The sequence below is a fragment of the Petaurus breviceps genome, unplaced genomic scaffold (assembly GCF_028583685.1).
Source record: "Petaurus breviceps papuanus isolate PSGF00001 unplaced genomic scaffold, PetGlider_PUasm1.0 79, whole genome shotgun sequence".
Taxonomy (NCBI): Eukaryota; Metazoa; Chordata; class Mammalia; order Diprotodontia; family Petauridae; genus Petaurus; species Petaurus breviceps.
In genome coordinates, this window is record NW_027186523.1 from 5,195,591 (window position 1) to 5,212,703 (window position 17,113).

The 17,113-nt window shown below is 37.5% G+C and overlaps 1 pseudogene; it reads right to left on the reverse strand.

Annotated features, from left to right (window-relative positions):
• Positions 1-12,469: 12,469 nt before the first annotated feature.
• On the reverse strand, positions 12,470-13,099 carry LOC138175731 (trafficking protein particle complex subunit 6B pseudogene; annotated as a pseudogene).
• Positions 13,100-17,113: the final 4,014 nt, after the last annotated feature.

The following is a 17,113-nucleotide window of genomic DNA, read 5'->3' on the forward strand; positions in this document are numbered from 1 at the left end:
ATTTTATTCGTGTGAAAAGTATTTTATAATTGTGTTCATATAGGTCCCTGAGTTTGTCTTAGTAGGTAGACCTTCAAGTATATTATATTGTCTATAGTTATTTTAAATGCAATTTCTCTTTCTATCTCTTCTTGCAGGACTTTGTTGATAATATATAGAAATGCTAATGCTTTATGTAGATACATTTTATATCATGCAATTTTGCTGAAGTTGTTAATTATTTCATTATATGTTAATTATAGGATTCTCTAAATATAGCATCATATCATCTATAATGCATGATAGTTTTGTTTCCCCGTTGCCTATTCTAATTCCTTCAATTTCTTTTTCTTCTCTTATTGCTATAGCTAGCAATTCTAGTACAATATTGAATAATGATGATGACAATGGGCTTCCTTGTTTCTCCTCAGTTTCCTGATGATTTTAGATAGATACCACTTAATTTAAGGAAAGTTCCACTTATTCCTATGAGTTTTAGTGTTTTTTTTTAAATGGGAATTAGTATTGTATTTTGTCAAAAGCTTTTTTTTTGAATCTACAGAGATAATCATATGATTTTTATGGTTTTGCTATTGATATGGTCAATTATGCTGATACTTTTCCCAATATTGAACCAGCATTCCTGGTATAATTCCACTTTATAATAGTGTATATTCTTTGTGATAGATTGTTATAATGTCCTTATTAGCATTTTATTTATTTTTTGCATCAATATTCACTTGTGGAAATTGGGCTATAATTTTCTCTCTCGGGTTTTATTCTTCCCAGTTTAGGTATCAGCACCACATCTGTGTCATTAAAGGATTTTGGCAGAACTCCTTCTTTGTCTATTTTCCCAAATAGTTCATGTAGGACTGGAATTAATTGTTCTTTAAATGTTTGGTAGAATTCACTTGTGAATTCATATGGTCCTGGGGATTTTTCCTCAGGGAGTTCATTGATGGCTTGTTTAACTTCTTTTTCTAAGATAGGGTTATATTCTATTTCTTCTCTTAATCTGGACAATTTATATTTTTGTAAAAATTCATCCATTTCACTTAGATTGTTAGATTTATTGGTATAAAATTGGGCAAAATAACTCCTAATAATTTCTTTTACTTCATCTTCATTGGTGGTGAATTCACTCTTTTCATTTTGATACTTTTAATTTGGTTTTGTTCTTTCTTTTTAAAAATTAAATTAACTAATAGTTTAACAATTTTATTGTGTTTTTTTTTCATAAACCAGGCCCTAGTTTTACTCATAAGTTCAGTGATTTTCTAATTTTAAATTTTGTTAATCTTCCCTTTGATTTTCAAGATTTGCAATTTGGTGTTTACTTGGGGATTTTTAATTCTTTTTCTACTTTTTTTTTAGTTGCAGAACTAATTCATTGATCTACTCTTTCTTTATTTTATGAATGTAACATAAAATACAAATTTTCCCCAAGTACTTCTTTGGCTGCATTCCATAAATTTTGGTATGTTGTCTCATTGTTGTCATTCTCTTTAATGAAATTGATTATTTCTATGTCCTTTGACCTATGTCCTGTGTCCTTTGATCCACTCATTCTTTAGGATTAGATTATTTAGATTACTAATTATTTAGATTACTAAATTATATTAGATTACTTTCCAATTAATTTTAGTCTATGATTTTACATCCCTTTATTGAATATAATTTTTATTGCATTGTGATCTGAAAAACATACATTTAATATTTTTGCTTTTCTGCATTTGTCTGCAAGGTTTTTTAACCCTAATACATGGTCAGTTTTTGTGTAGGTGCCATATACAGCTGAGAAAAAGGTATACTCCTTTCTATTCCCATTCAATTTTCTCCAGAGGTCTATTATATCTAACTTTTCTAAAATTCTTTTCACTTTTTAAACTTCTTTCTTGTTAATTTTTTGGTTAGATTTATCTTGTTCTGTGAGGTGAAAGTTGAGGTCTCTACTAACAATAGTTTTGCTATTTCTTCTTGTAATTTATTTAACTTTTCCTTTAAGAATTTGGATGAGATGCCAAATTTGGTGCATATATGTTTAGTATTAATATTACTTCATTGTCTATGGTACCTTTAAACAAAATGTAGTTTCCCTACTTACCTCTTTTAGTTAGGTCTATTTTTGCTTGCTTTGTCTGAGATCATGATTGCTACCCCTGGTTTGTCTGTTTGTTTTTTTTTACTTCAGCTGAGGCATAATAGATTCTGCTCCAGCCTCTTTCACTCTGTGTGTCTCTCTCTGCTTCATTTATGTTTCATGTAAAAATAAAAAGTTGTCAGATTCTGGTTTTTAATACACTCTGCTATCTGCTTCTGTCTTATGGGTAAGTTCGTCCCATTCACATTCACAGTTGTGATCTCTAATTGTGTTTTCTTCCATTCCATACTCTCCTCTCCTCTTCTCTCCTCTCTTCCCCTGTTTTCTCTTTCTCCCTTCTCTTCCCTTTCCTTTCCCTCCTCCCCTGCCCTCTCTCCCTTGCTAGAAGAGAGTATAAGTGAGGCAGGGCTGTGCAAAATCACCAGCCTCTCTCTCTCTCTCTCTCTCTCTCTCTCTCTCTCTCTCTCTCTCTCTCTCTCTCTCTCTCATCTTGTCCCTCCTCAAAAGTGTACTTTGCTTCTAGCCATTGCGTCCCTAAATTTGCACTCCCCTTTATCACTTCACTCCTTTTCCCTTATCTCCTTCCCTTCCTGTTTCCTTGTTGGGTAGCTCACATCAACATCTCTATGTCTATATTTATATACATTCTTCACTCTTTGAACCAATGAGAACAAGTATGACATTCTCATATAAATGAGAATGATGTTCACTTATTGATTATCCCCCAGCACCACCATTTCCCTCTCCACTGTAAAAGCTTTTCTTTGCATCCCTCTTTTATATAAGAAAAGTTTTCCCTTTTTACCTATCCCTTCTCCCTTTTTGCAGTATACCTCTTTCTTCCCCTTCCATTTTTTTGAGATTTTCCCAATATAATCATAATCAACTCACATCCATACCCTCTATCTATGTAAACTCCTTTTAACTTCCCTAAAAATGATAAAATTCTTAAGAGTTACATGTATCATCTTCTCATATAGGAATCTAAACAGCTTAATTTATTGAGTCCCTTATAATTACTCTTTCATGTTTACCTTTTTATGTTTCTCTTGAGTCTTGTGTTTGAATGTCAGATTTTCTATTCAGGTGTGGTTGGTTCATCAGGAATGCTTGAAATTCTTCTATTTCATTAAATATCCATTCCCCCTCCCCCACAAAGGATTATATTCAGTTTTGCTGGGTAGGAGATTGTTAATTGTAATCCTAGCTCCTTTGCCTTCTGGAATATCATATTCCATATTCCTTTAACTTGGAAGTGTTTAATCTTATGTGATCCTGACTGTGGCACCATGATATTTGAATTGTTTCTTTGTGGCTGCTCAAAGTACTTTCTCTTTGACCTGGGAACTCTGGAATTTGGCTATAATATTCTTGGAAGTTTTCATTTTGGGATTCTTTCAATTTCTATTTTACCTTCTGCATCTAAGTTATCAGGGCAGTTTTCCTTAATAATTTCTTGAAATATGTCTTCGCTCTCTTCCTTTGATCATGATTTTCAGATAGTCTAATAATTCTTAAATTATCTCTCCTCAATCTGTTTTCCAGGTCAGTTGTTTTTCTGATGAGATATTTCAAATCCCCCCCCCCACCATTTTTTCATCCTTTTGATTTTGTTTTATCATTTCTTGATGTCTTATGGAGTCATTAGCTTCCACTAATTTTTAAGGAATCATTTTCTTCAGTTAGCTTTGGTACCTCCTTTCCCATTTCGTCAATTCTACTTTTTAAGTAGTTCTTTTCTTCAATGATGTTTTGTGCCTCTTCTACCATTGGGTCAATGCTGTTTTTTATTGGGTCTCAGTTCAAGTCACATTTGGTCATTGTTTGTGCTCTGATGACTCAGAGTGAGTGTAAATAGCAATTGGTTCTATTTTGACCAGAAACTCTAAGGTCTTCCCCTCCCAGAATGATTATATCTGACTAGGTAAAAGAGGCCATTCTTTGCCTCATTTCTCACCTAACTTTAATCACTGAATGGGTATTGACTTAGACAAACTAAGACCTAGGAAAGACCTTAGCTTAAAAAGGCCAAGGTCTTCCACTGCATGTGAGGCCATCTCCAGTCATCCTGATCTTATCTTATCACTGGACCTAGATAGCTCCAGAGGAGAGAGTGAGGCTGGTGACTTTTCACAGCCCTGCCTCACTTAAATTGAATTCACTTGCAATTCATGATATCACCTTCTCCAATGTCATGGTCCTCTTAGAGAATGAAAGACAAACAACAACAATTCTGGTTTTTAAAGTGTTATTTTCTCCAGTAATTTTTTGCTCGTCTTTTACCAAGCTGTTAATTCTCTCTTCATAGTTTTCTTGCATCATTCTCATTTCCTTCCCTCAATTTTTCCTTTACCACTCATCTCTTTTTTTTTTTTTTAACTCTTCTAGCAAGGCTTGTTGGGCTTGGGTCCAATTAGCTTTTTTTTTTTTTTTTTTTTTTTTTTGGTAGCTGTCTTCTCATTGTTTTCTTCTGAGTTTATGTCTTAGATTTTCCTGCCACCATAGTAGCTTTTAATGATCAAATTCTTCTTATTGCTCATTTTTTCCAACCTATTTCTTGATCTTGAACTTTATATTAAAGTTGGGCTTTGCTCAACCTGGATCTGGGGAGGCACTATCCCAAACTTCAGGTTTTTTCATGCTTCTATTTTCAGAACTAAATCTAGAGGCCTAGAAGAAATTCTTCCAAGGTGGTATGATCCTGGGAGAGGTATGATCACTTTTCTCCTAGTCTGCACTCTGGACTTTACCCAGGAATTGTACTTGGTCCCCTGTAGCTGCACACACTAGAGCTTCTTTTTGCTGTAGAACTGAGACCAGGGCCCCTGCTTCTTTATGACCCACCACTAGCCCTCCTCTTTGCCCTGGAAATGTGATCCAGAAACGTGTATAGGCAAGGGAGTTACTATTCATCCTAAACTGTACCCAGTACCAGAAAAGGATCCCCCATAATCTCTTTCTGAGGGTGTGTGAATCCTCACCATTTCTAGGCTGAGAGCTCCAAAAACTGCTGCTGCTGCTGTTGCAACAACTCTGTGTATGTGTGATCTCTGGACAAATACCCACCCTCATGTTACAGACTTCACTTGCCCACCTCTCAAGTTTTCTTAGGCTGGAAAAACAGACTGACTTTTTGTTGATTCTGCTGCTCCAAAATTTTTCTTGAGGTATTATTTTAAAGTTGTTTGGATGGGAATATGAGGAAAGATCAATTGGTCAACTGCCCCTCATCTGTCATCTTGGTGTAGCAGCAAGCACCCCAAGCATCCTCAGGGTGGCTGCCCACACAGGTTCTTGGATCTGCTTTGTTAAAGGAAAGCAACTCAAAATGGGTTAACAAGCTTACTTTAATCAGTCAGACATATATCGTTTACCTTGTTCAGGGGAAAAAGGTCAGCACCCCGAACTTCAAAGTATACAGGCAGAATTATCAAGACAGAAACAGATCAAGTAGACAGATTTCCAAACTGTCCAACCATTACATCCATAACCAGTCAACATCTGGGTTTCAACATCTGGGTTTTTTTCAAAGCCAGGGGGCTCTGGACAACAGCTTCCCAGAATCCAGATCAAATCACAGAACACTTCTCAAAGTGAGCCCCCAAAACAAAGCTACATCAGGGCTTATATAGCCTTCTGCAGGCTCAGAGAATGTAACAACCTTATTGACCCACTGGCCAATCAAAAAGTATCTACTGAAAAACAAGCCTCCCACCCCAGGCTTCAGGTGCACTTTAGCCTAGGGGCAGGGAAGATCTTCCAAATTTGCATTCCCATTACACTTGGCTCCCTCTAATTTCATTTGTGAGGGTTTCTTATTCATTCTGGACTAATTTCCTCTGTAGAATTTTAATCCACAGAATTTTACTATTCTCTTTCTGATTCCTTTGAACTCGAGCCTTCCCCAAACTAAGATCATGTTTCAGACTATTCCTGTATTTCATCTCTATTAGAAATATTAAGAATTAAGGGCTACTGGGGCAGCTGGGTGGTACAGTGAGCAGAACGCTGGCCCTGGAGTCTGGAGGACCTGAGTTCAAATCCGACCTCAGACACTTAACACAAAAACTAGCCATGTGACCATGGGCAAGTCACTTAACCCCAATTGCCCTGCCTTCTCCTCTCCAAAAAGCAAAAAAAAAAATTAAATAAAAAATAATAATAAAAAGAATTAAGGGATACTTCTGCACATTTCCCATTAATTTTTCTTTAGGAATCAGTTATTAAGGATTAAATCCAGAATGGAAATTTCATTTACTGGTTTCTCCACCTCCTAAAGTATGAAATTGTTGTTATTAAGGCAAGACATAAAGTTATTATTCTGCTTTAGGAGAAAAAGAGTTCTAGCTGATGTTTAGATAATTTCCATCATGACTGCTCCAGGTTTGTTACAGATGAATTCTTCATCTATTTCATCTTCTGGTCCAGGGGGTCTGTAAGATACTCTGATTACAAAACTTCTTTGTTTTATCCTTTCACTGATCTTCACCCAAATGTTCTCTACTACTCTTGCCTGCTGTATTTTATCTTGCTAATTAGAGTGAGGCAGCTAGGTGGCACAGTAGATAGGGTGGAGGATGGAATATCCAAGTTTTAATCCTGTCTCAAACATTCACTAGGTGTGTGACCCTGGGCAAATCACTTAAACTCCCTTAACTTCAATTTCTTCTTCTAAATGAGGATAATGGCACCTACTTCATGGTTTTGTTGTGAGATTCATTTGTTTATATGAGATGTTACAGGTGAAGCACTTTGCAAATCTTAAGGTGCTATATAAATGTTAGCTACTATTACATACTTTTTAATAACTTTTTTTGTCTTTTTAATAAATTATATCCATTTAGAACCATATTCAAATTTTAAGTTTTTTCCCACCAAATCTTACTGATGCTTATTTTGGGGTTAGAATATTTTGTACATTTTACTTTTTTGGCTAAACTTTGTGCATTTTAGATATTTGAGGCTATGGGTGCATTGCTAATTCCATTCTTGGATTTTGTGCCCTGTGAATTTTTGTATATTCCAATAACTATTCTTCATTCTAGCTACTCTTTTTACACATTCTAATTTGTTGGATTTACATAAGTGCTTTTGTCCCCCTATTCAACCTTTTTATTTAAAGGTATTTTAGTTAGATATATTAGACACCAGACAAATAAATTCTTGCTAGATATTCTCCATCTCTGACCAGAAGATTGTCATTCTTCTATGTTAAACCATTGTTCAGAAATTCAAGTGTCATTATCAGAAACATTTTTTTTAGTTTGCTGTTCATTTTCCAAAGCAGTTTTTACCTTCTCCATCATTTGCCTTCAAAGGACAGCATCAATGAGGCTATTACTTGTGTTCCTGGCCTCATTTCCCCCTTGTCTTCATTGCTTTTTCCCTAGGATTTGTCATTTTTGCCTATGGTTTTTAGTTTCCTTATGTGAGTATCACTTGTGCCCCCTGTGAATCATAATAAGTGAGTAATAGTCATCTGTTTTGACAGGTCTTGGGAGGTTCTCTGTAAAGCCTTGGATACATGCTTGGATGTAGCCTTTGCTATTGTTATCAGGTAAAAAAAAAAGCTGTCTTTATACTTCCTGAAGAGGGAGTCACCAAACATCATTATTCTCTTTTTCCTTACTGGATGATATCACCCTGATAGTACCTATGATTCAACTTTATCACTCCTTGGAGGACAAGATGCTCTTTTCTTCTCCTCCAGAAAAAAAAGCCTCAAATTAAGATTTGGGTTTTGTTTTCTTTTTACTTTAAGTATGAAATGAAGTGGTCTTTCTTCCCTTCTTTTGTATGATTTTTCTGCTCTTCAACCTTTAGATACAATGTGATACAATCAACATTTATTAAACACCTACTCCATGCAAGGCACTATTAAGTGCTGGAGATATAAACAAGAAAAAGACAGACAGTCCCTGGCCTCCAGGAGCTTATAATCTGATATGGGGGAAAATACAGGAAAGCAAGCTGAAAAGTGTGTGTGTGTGTGTGTGTGTGTGTGTGTGTGCGCATGTGCGCCAGAGGGTACCCAGCACAGGGACATGATCAACATAATGGTGGAGGTAAAACCAAACAGGGCAGCTGGTGGCAAATGAAAAAATGTTTGGGGTTTTGAGCCTTCCATAAGGGGAGGCTGTGAGAGGAAGTTTTTGTCTGCCCTCCAATCAAACAGGGGAAAGCAACTGAGCTGTACTGATGAGGTGTTAATATCAAAGTGGAAGCAATGTTTTCCTATTATGTGGTGACAAATTTATTCTGGAAAGAACATAATGATGATGATTAGGGAGCTTGAAACCAAAATGGTGGCGAATGAAGGCCAAGCATCCTCTCCATCACTTCAGATACTTGGAAGATAAACCTTTTTATTTTCTTACATTGAAACCTACTTTCTTTTTCTTGTTGCTGCCAAGTACCTTGAAATCATTTGTGACACCCTAGAACGTGGAGAAACATTTTTGATCTCCTTCATCTTTTTTGTTGGAGTGGGGATTGACTTGAATTTTGAGTATAGGTGGCACTTCCTTGGCAAAGGGGGGAAATTCAAACATTGCCCTCTGGACAAGTCACCACACAGTTTTCTACCTGTCCATCTGATGAAGCTTAGTTTTGTTTTCCAAAAATGCTTGTGGATATTTACAATTCACCTCCTAACCACCTCATTAAGACCTGGTTAGCTTTTAGTCACTCTTTAACAGCTTGACAGCCATACAAATGTTCCTGGCTTTCTTTTATTGGCCTCATTTGTTTTTAGCCGCTTGTTTGTTCACCGGATTTGTCTTATTTACCCATTTGTTTTTGGTTTTTTTACCTTGCATTTTAGCTTCTTCTCATCATGTACTTCTTGTTTAGTCCTTTCTTCTCAACCTTTTCTTCTTGCTTTTGATGGAGCCCTTTTCCTTCTTTGGCTTAACTTGTTCTTCAACTTTCCCATTAGTTTGCTCAAATTTCTCCATCAAAACTTTAATCTCTGGCCTTCAGTAACAAAGATACAACAATAGATAAACTTGTTTCACAATCCTTTGATAACTGACATCAAATGAAACTTAAAACAGGGATCATTCTCATCGAAGGTTTTTGCCATAGAGTAGGAGACCCAGTTTGAGGCTCAAGGCAAGGAGAGATTTATGTGCTTAGAGTGTCATATATTTTATTTAGGTTGGGCTGGTTTCCTTTTTAAAAGGTCTGAGAGGCCATTCATGGAGATCATCCTCAGTTTGATTTCTTGTTCTGTAAGGCATAAAAGGCCTAGCCTATGGGTAGTATGTGTTATAGCTGTTAATGGAATTACTCTGCCCTGCAGAAATACCTTTTTTTGACCTGGCATAGCTGGTTACCTTTAGGAAGTACAGCATCAGCAGTTTCGTCTGAATTACTATCTTTTTTTTTTTCTAAAGCAATTTCTGGGTGTGGTGCTAAGTATCTGAGCCTGGATTTGATCCCCAGGTCATCCCGACACTGGAGCTGATGCTCTTACTGCCGTGCTACCTGGCCGCCCCTGAATTACTATCATTTTAACCTTAGGGATTATATCCTTTTAATCCTTCATTGCCTTCTCATCACAAAGCCTAATCATCACCAAGACTGTCCTAGAGAGGTCCTCCAGACACTCCTTTTTTTTTTCTCTTTGCAGGGGTTTATGCAGGGCAATTGGGGTTAAGTGACTTGCCCAAGGTCACACAGCTAGTAAGTGTTAAGTGTCTGAGGCTGAATTTGAACTCAGGTGTTCCTGACTTCAGGGCCAGTGCTCTATTCACTGCGCCACCTAGCCACCCCTAGACACTCCTTAAAGAGGATATTGTGCTCATTTCATGAAGCTCAGAAACACTGAGGAGTCTCCTAAATGATATATGCAGTCATTAACTATACCCATAGGAAAAAAAACAAGTGATCATAATGTCCAGGCTGTGATAATTAATTGGATGGACTATGGAAAAACTATAGAGCTTTACAGTCTATTATCCAACCATCTATCTATCTATCTATCTATCTATCTATCTATCTATCTATCTATCTATCTATCTATCTCTCTCTCTCTCTCTCTCTCTCTGTCTGTCTGTCTCTGTCTATCCATCTATCATCTATTACCGATATATAATTATCTATCTATTTGTCTATCATAATTGCTGTCAGTCTGTCTGCTTATATATCATTCTGTCCATGTATGGATATATAGAAGGAAGGAAACAAATATTTATTAAATGCTACTATGTGCCAGGTACTGTGCTTAATGCTCTATAAATATCCCATTTGATCATCACAACAGCTCTGTGAGATAGGTGCTGTTGTCATCCTTCCATCTTGTTTTTGAGTTGTGGCCTACTCTTTGTGACCCCATTTGGGTTTTTCTTGGCAAAGATACTAATGTGATTTGCCATTTCCTTCTCCAGTTCATTTTATAGATAAGGAATTGAGGCAGAGTTAAGTATTAAGTTAAGCCCAGGATCACACATCTATTAAGTGTCTGACACTAGTGAATTCATGAAGATGAGTTTTCCTAATCAAGCCTATGCATTGCTCTATCCACTGCACCACCTATCTGCCCATCCCCATTTTATGGTTGAAGAAATAGAGGCAAGCAGAGATTGTGCTTTTCCCAAGGTCACACAGCTAGGAGGTCCCTAAGACAATTTGAATTCAGGTCTTCCAGACTCCAAGCCTAGTTCTCTATCTCTCCATCTACTGAGCCACTTACTTCTCTGTCTCTGTCTCTCCCTTCCTCCCTCTTTCCCTTTTCTTCTCTTTCTCTTTCTCCCTCCCTCCCTTCTTCTCTCTCTTTCCTCCCCCTACCTTGTATATATGGGCTATTTGTTGCATATATCTATCTATATCTACATCCATCTATATCCATATAATGTGTGTGACAATGCAAATAGACAATGAGTTGAGTCTAAAATTGAACAAGAATAGAAGATTAGATTGGATCAATATTGAGAAATTTTAAAGTTCATAGAAAGGCCATAAGTTTCTTCCTAAAATAAAGGCCTACATTCTTTTTGTTTGTTTTTTTTTGGAGGGGGCAATTGGGGTTAAGAGACTTGCCCAAGGTCACATGGCTAGTAAGTGTTAAGTGTCTGAGGCTGGATTTGAATTCAGGTCCTCCTGACTCCAGGGCTGGTGCTCTATTCACTGTACCACCTAGACACCCCCATGGCCCACATTCTTAATACCAGTATTCCTTGGGTGATGTCAGATGGCTATATGTCATAGAATACTACCATCTCTGATGAATTAAGTTGGAGAGTCACCCAAGAGCATTAGAGAGGTACATTTTGTGCATGTGCATATAGCAACATATTACAGACAAGGAATTATAAAAGAAGTAATGTAAAGGATGTCATCAAAGAGATATACAATCCACCAAGAAATTGGGCTGGTCACATGGTCAGAGCAAGGAATAATGAAGGAGTGATTTAGGAAGTGCTTACTATGTAGCTCAATGCTTTGCTGAGTACTGGGAATGCAAATACTGAAATCAGATAGTTTCTGCCCTCAAGAAGTTTATATTCTTTTTTTTTTAAGAAATCAAATAATATTTATTGTATACCACTGGTAAACCCATGGGAGGTACTTAATATAAAAGAGATTTTAACATGTGCAACATGTTCAAAGTTATTGGAACTGAATAGTCCTGTTACCTAGTATGAAGAATGGACATTATCAATTGTTCATTACCTGAATATAGTGAAATTGACTTGGACAAATAACCTTTGCATGTGAAGAGTCATCCTGATTGGTATCATGTATTTTTAGAAATAGTCCTTTAACCATTTATCTAATCTAGTATCCAAACAATCAATTTCATTTTCTTCATTTGATTTCTTTCAAAAAACTTTACCTCCATTCTTTCCACCCTTGTTGATCCCAGAAATGTTCTTCCAGTCTTCATTTTTGTAGTGCCATGACCAGACTTAAAATACAAAGCCTCTTCATTACAAATATGAAAATTATTCATTTTAACATATAGCTCCAACTTTTTTTAATCCAATTTAATCTTTTTTCTGGACCTGAAAAGAATGGGTACAAATGATAACTTTTTCTCTCTGTGAATTCAATAAGACTTTAGTTTTGCCCTCTTTTTTAATGCCAAATAAATATTATCATAAAGCGGTAGAGCAAAAGCACAAAGAAATGTTACTTGGTTGCTGTGCTTACTTAAATTTTTTAATGAAATAAAGTTGAATTTGGTATGCTGTGATATATAGCTACCATGTAGTGTCTCAGGAAAAATTTGTTTGATACTCTCCTGTTCCATCAGATGACATATACTATGGTAATCTTATTTGAGAGTGCATATTACATCATCTAATAAATTTAATTGACATATAGCTTACACAAATCAATGTACTGTAGAAACTTATGACAAATGCCAGTAAGTCAAAAGTTACTACTCAAAAACCTTTATATGTGAATAATATAATCTCATTACTTTGTAGAAGCATTTGAGTACAAGCTACATCTTCTGTATCATCACTTGAAATTTACACGCTTGCATTGCTGACACTTCAGCTGTCACGATACTTTTTTTCCCCAAATTTGATAAGCCACCTCTGATTAAGCCACATGTAAATGCTAAATACTTAGGAGCATGATCTAAATACTGTTTTCCTGCCGACATCTGAGTCAGGAGCCGAAATTTGTTGTCTTGAAGCACATAGATGCCCTGATGATTTGTCCTTAGATTTTCAATTTGTTTCTTGAAAACAGTGGTCCAAAAATCTTTGCAAATGAATTTCATGATATCTAATTCATCTTTGAACCTTGCAGTGTCTTTTGCAAACCTTTCTATCAGTCCTTGTCCTACTCTAAAACCCATGTTTTCCAGCTTAGTAATGCATCTTCCATTTTCCACCTCCCCCTGATGCGCGGACTTGTAGACGCCGGTCACCATCTTGTTGTGTAGAAGCAAGAAAAGCGCCTCGTCTTCCATCTCCTGCAGCTTTTCTCGGGCTCCGGGGACCCCGGGAGGGCGGAGGTCAGGGCCCTGGCACGGCCGCCGCCGCGGTGGATGGGGCCGCCGCCCGACCCCGCAGCACCAGAGCCTGGTCCCGCGGGCGGCCAAGGAGCCAAGAAGTTTATATTCTAATAAGAGGACACAACACATATGGGGGAATGATGTCCAGTTCTGTTTTGGAAAGTTACAGAGTTGGTAAATAGACCTATAAAGCAGTTAATTGACATACCTGTTCCCAGAAGCAAAGTTAGTATCAATTTGATCCCAATTCCTAGAGCATGAGAAAGAAAACCGAGGGAGCATTTGGGAGGTGGCAAGGAGGAAGTTGGCTGGGATGAAGATTCAGGGTCCAGAGTGAGAGTTGAGAATTAAATGGCTGGTTTTTTTTTAGCTCCTTCTAGACATAGTTTTTGCAGGGCCTGTTTGCTAGGCTAGAGAAGCGAGAGGCAGCAGGACAGAAGGCCATGGGAGTAAAGAAGCATAGTCCCAGAGTAGAAATGTTGTGATGTTCAGTGTTTTCTATGCCTAGTGCGTTCTGACTTTTCAGCAGGAGTCATTTGTTTGCCTTTGTCCTTTCATTTCTCAGTCCATAGTTTTGCCAAGTTCTCCGTGTCTGTCTTTGCACTTAGGTATCAGGCTACGCCTTCGTTGGACTATCTTAAATTTTTGATAGAATTTCATTACCACTTAATCCTTTGCAACAGACGGTTCACAAACTGCCATTATCTTCATGCTCTTTTGCTTACGCTTATCATGAGTACTGAAAGTTGAGATGCTCAAGTGTCCCATGAAATGACATTGCTCATTTCCTTTGGGTGGATGCAATATTTCCTGAATGAAGGGAGTTAATCAGGGAAATTTAGAAGTCTTTTTCACATTTAAAAATTTATACATATAAGTATCTGATAAACATTTCATATTTCATATTTTAGAGAGAGAAATGCTGTTAGCATCAAAATTTTCTGAGGAGCACAATTTGTAACAAAGAGAATGTAGGGTTACATAAAATACAGTGTGAAATACAAATCTAGGACAAATTGCACTAGTTTTAAGCCTGATTTCCTTTAGGCAATATTTAATTCACATTGATGCACTCACTGAAAAAAATTCCCATTTATTTTATGTGGCTCTTCTTGGATATTTATGGTGGGGTTGAGGGGTGGGGAATAGAAGAGGGGTTGAGTGGGGGACCAGGACCTATAATCTCATTGTTTTAGGGAACTCCCAGGTGATAAAACTTTCTCTACCGATACAGGCTAGCTCTTTCTCTTATAGTCCAAATGAACTGCCTGAGCCACTGAGAGGTTAAGTAACTTGCCCAGGGTCACACAGCTAGCATGTGTCAGAAGCAGGACACAAACCCAGGTCTTCCAGACTGAGGATGACCCTCTAGCTTCAATACCACATTACCCCTCTATAGCACCAATGCAATATTTACAACACCCACGATCATGATAAAGACCATTACCATAAGTATCGCATGATATTCTACCACAAAATATACCAACTCTCCAGACAGAGGACAGAACTGAAACACTTATTTAGACACCAGAAAACTGAATCCCAAAACCAGTAAGCCGATTCCATCATAGTACCAAAGATTCAGAAGCCACAATAATGCTGAGAGCCACAGCATCCTTCAGCCTTCCCACAAACCAATACAAGATCAATATCTACTCAGGAGCCTATCTGTCTCTTTGGCTGAGGTCCACCTCTCTCTCCCACAGTCTGGCTAGCTCTGGCTACCAGATTCTTGTGGGCCCTGCTTCCCTTCAGGAAACTCCTCCCACCACAGGCTACATTCAGCTTATTAGGGGGCAGAGTTTATCTTCACAGGAGGGAAGCTTCCTGTGGGCTCTGCTTCCCTTCAGCAAATTCCCTCCATCACAGGCTCCTTGTGATCACATTCAACCTATCAGGCGGCACAGTTTACTTTCAAAGCAGGGGAGGTATTCAAACTCCCCCCTAGGTCTATTAAGGGGCAGGGAAGATCTTCAAATTCCCATTCTCATTACACCCTCATACACACATATGCTTATGAAGGACAGACAAACATTACAGGAATACAAAACCAATGGTTTAATTGCAACTCTAGTTTCTTTCTGAAGTTTTCTAATGTGTTGTACTCTTTCCATCTCTTTCTTGGTGTTTTCAGTATTTTTCATGTCCCACCCTCCCACCTCCCCCACAAAACTGTGGTGTCTTCATTATTTTTCATGTTCCCCCTCCCACACGCACACGTACCAAAAAAAAAAAAAAAAACCACCAAAAAAACAAAAACAAAAAAACCCAACAGAGAAAGAGGTTTGACCACTTGTCTCATTCTTTACTTCTCTATTGAGCTGCCATAGATTTGCATTTGACAAGGGCATTTTTGGAGGGGTTTGACTCATTTCTTTTACAATTAATTTCAAGGACAGAGCTAGAAATGCTTGTAATTTTGTCTGTGCCTTAGTTTATAAGTTTTTAGAGAGCAGGGAGATTGGGATATCATCTTTCTAAACCAATGGGCCACAGTTCTTATATCTCAGTGTTCACATACAAATAGGAAATTAGTCAATGTTTTTGGATGAGGGGATACAGATCTCAGAAAACCCAAAATAAATCTCCTTCCTCTAAGACACCACCAAGCACCACTTAGAGCCTCCTCTACTCTCCTAATTTACCCCATATAAAATGATCTTTTGCTTAAAAATGAGCCTTCAGTTTATCAAAAAAGTCAATTTACATTTTTAGCAGGCCCAAGTAATCACTGTAATCCTCACACACACAAATAACAGCAGTACATGAGTTTGTAAGACAAATTACTCTGCTATTCAACACAACTGCCAAAGCAAACTCATCTTCACATCAAATGCTGTCATTCATTTTGAGAAATTATAGCAACAGCAACATTCAATATAAACATTATGAAAATACAGCGGCTTATTTAGTTTTCTTAACAAAAAGCATCATGTTTCCATTTTCCTTTATGTAAGTCATCTCTTAGCCTTTTTAGCATCTTTCCCCCCTCACTGATCACCCGAATTGATATAGCTTCTGCCATCCAAGGCCTTTTCAATCCTGAAATTAACATGTCACCAATCTAGATACATTCTTAACTTCTCACCTTGCTCTGTGAATACCTGTCACTTCACCTTATTACCAGAAGCATAAATACTCCATTTACAGAGCATTACACAGATAAAAAAAACCACATAAAAACAAAAGCTCCTCTTCACAAAATGACTTATTACAAAAATATGAAACAAAATTAAATTTACCCTCACAGGATCATTACTTCTTTGCACAGGACTATAGACACACAGAGAGAGGTCATCTAGTCTAGCCTTCTGTCCATTGAACTTTCTAAAATATCTCTCTGTTAAGTGGTCAGCCTGAGTTGGCATGGACTTTAAGAGATCATTTGGTCCAAACTTCCATGTACAAACCACCCATGACTGATGGTTTCTATTTATGTCTTAAAGCTCTTTGGGAATGGAAGTTCAACAACTTTCTTTTGTACTCTATTTGAACGTTTTAATTCCTAGGGACAAAAAACCCATGACGTAGTTGGCTAAGGGGGTTGGGGTGGGAAGGCAGCTGTAGTGTATTATAAAGAGCACTAAATTTGGAGTCATGCTATTTACTAACTGTTCTCTGGCAAATCATTTCCAAGTTTTCTGAGCCCCGATTCTTGCTTCCTTAAAATAGGGAAAGTAATACACAGAATCATTCAATATTTATCAATATAATATTAATCAACTCTGCATGCTCTGTGTACAGAACACTGTTTAGATCATTCAATATGGAGGCACAGTGATTTTAGGAGAAGACATTCCCTTATCATGGGGGTAGGAGTAGCCTCCTTGAATTGGCTGCATGGCCAGAACAGGATGCATCTTCAAAACTTCTAGACAGGGTCAGTCTCACTCTTTCCTGCTCAGCCTTCAGAACTAGTGAAGGTTAACCTTCAGCGTGGCTACCTGTGAGGGGAAAGGGCTTCTTTCCCCTGCTGGAAATGGGCCTGGGGTTTCGATTCTGTTTCTTTTGTTCTTCTTAGTTTCTAGGTGCAGATGTAATTCTCACTGGACCCA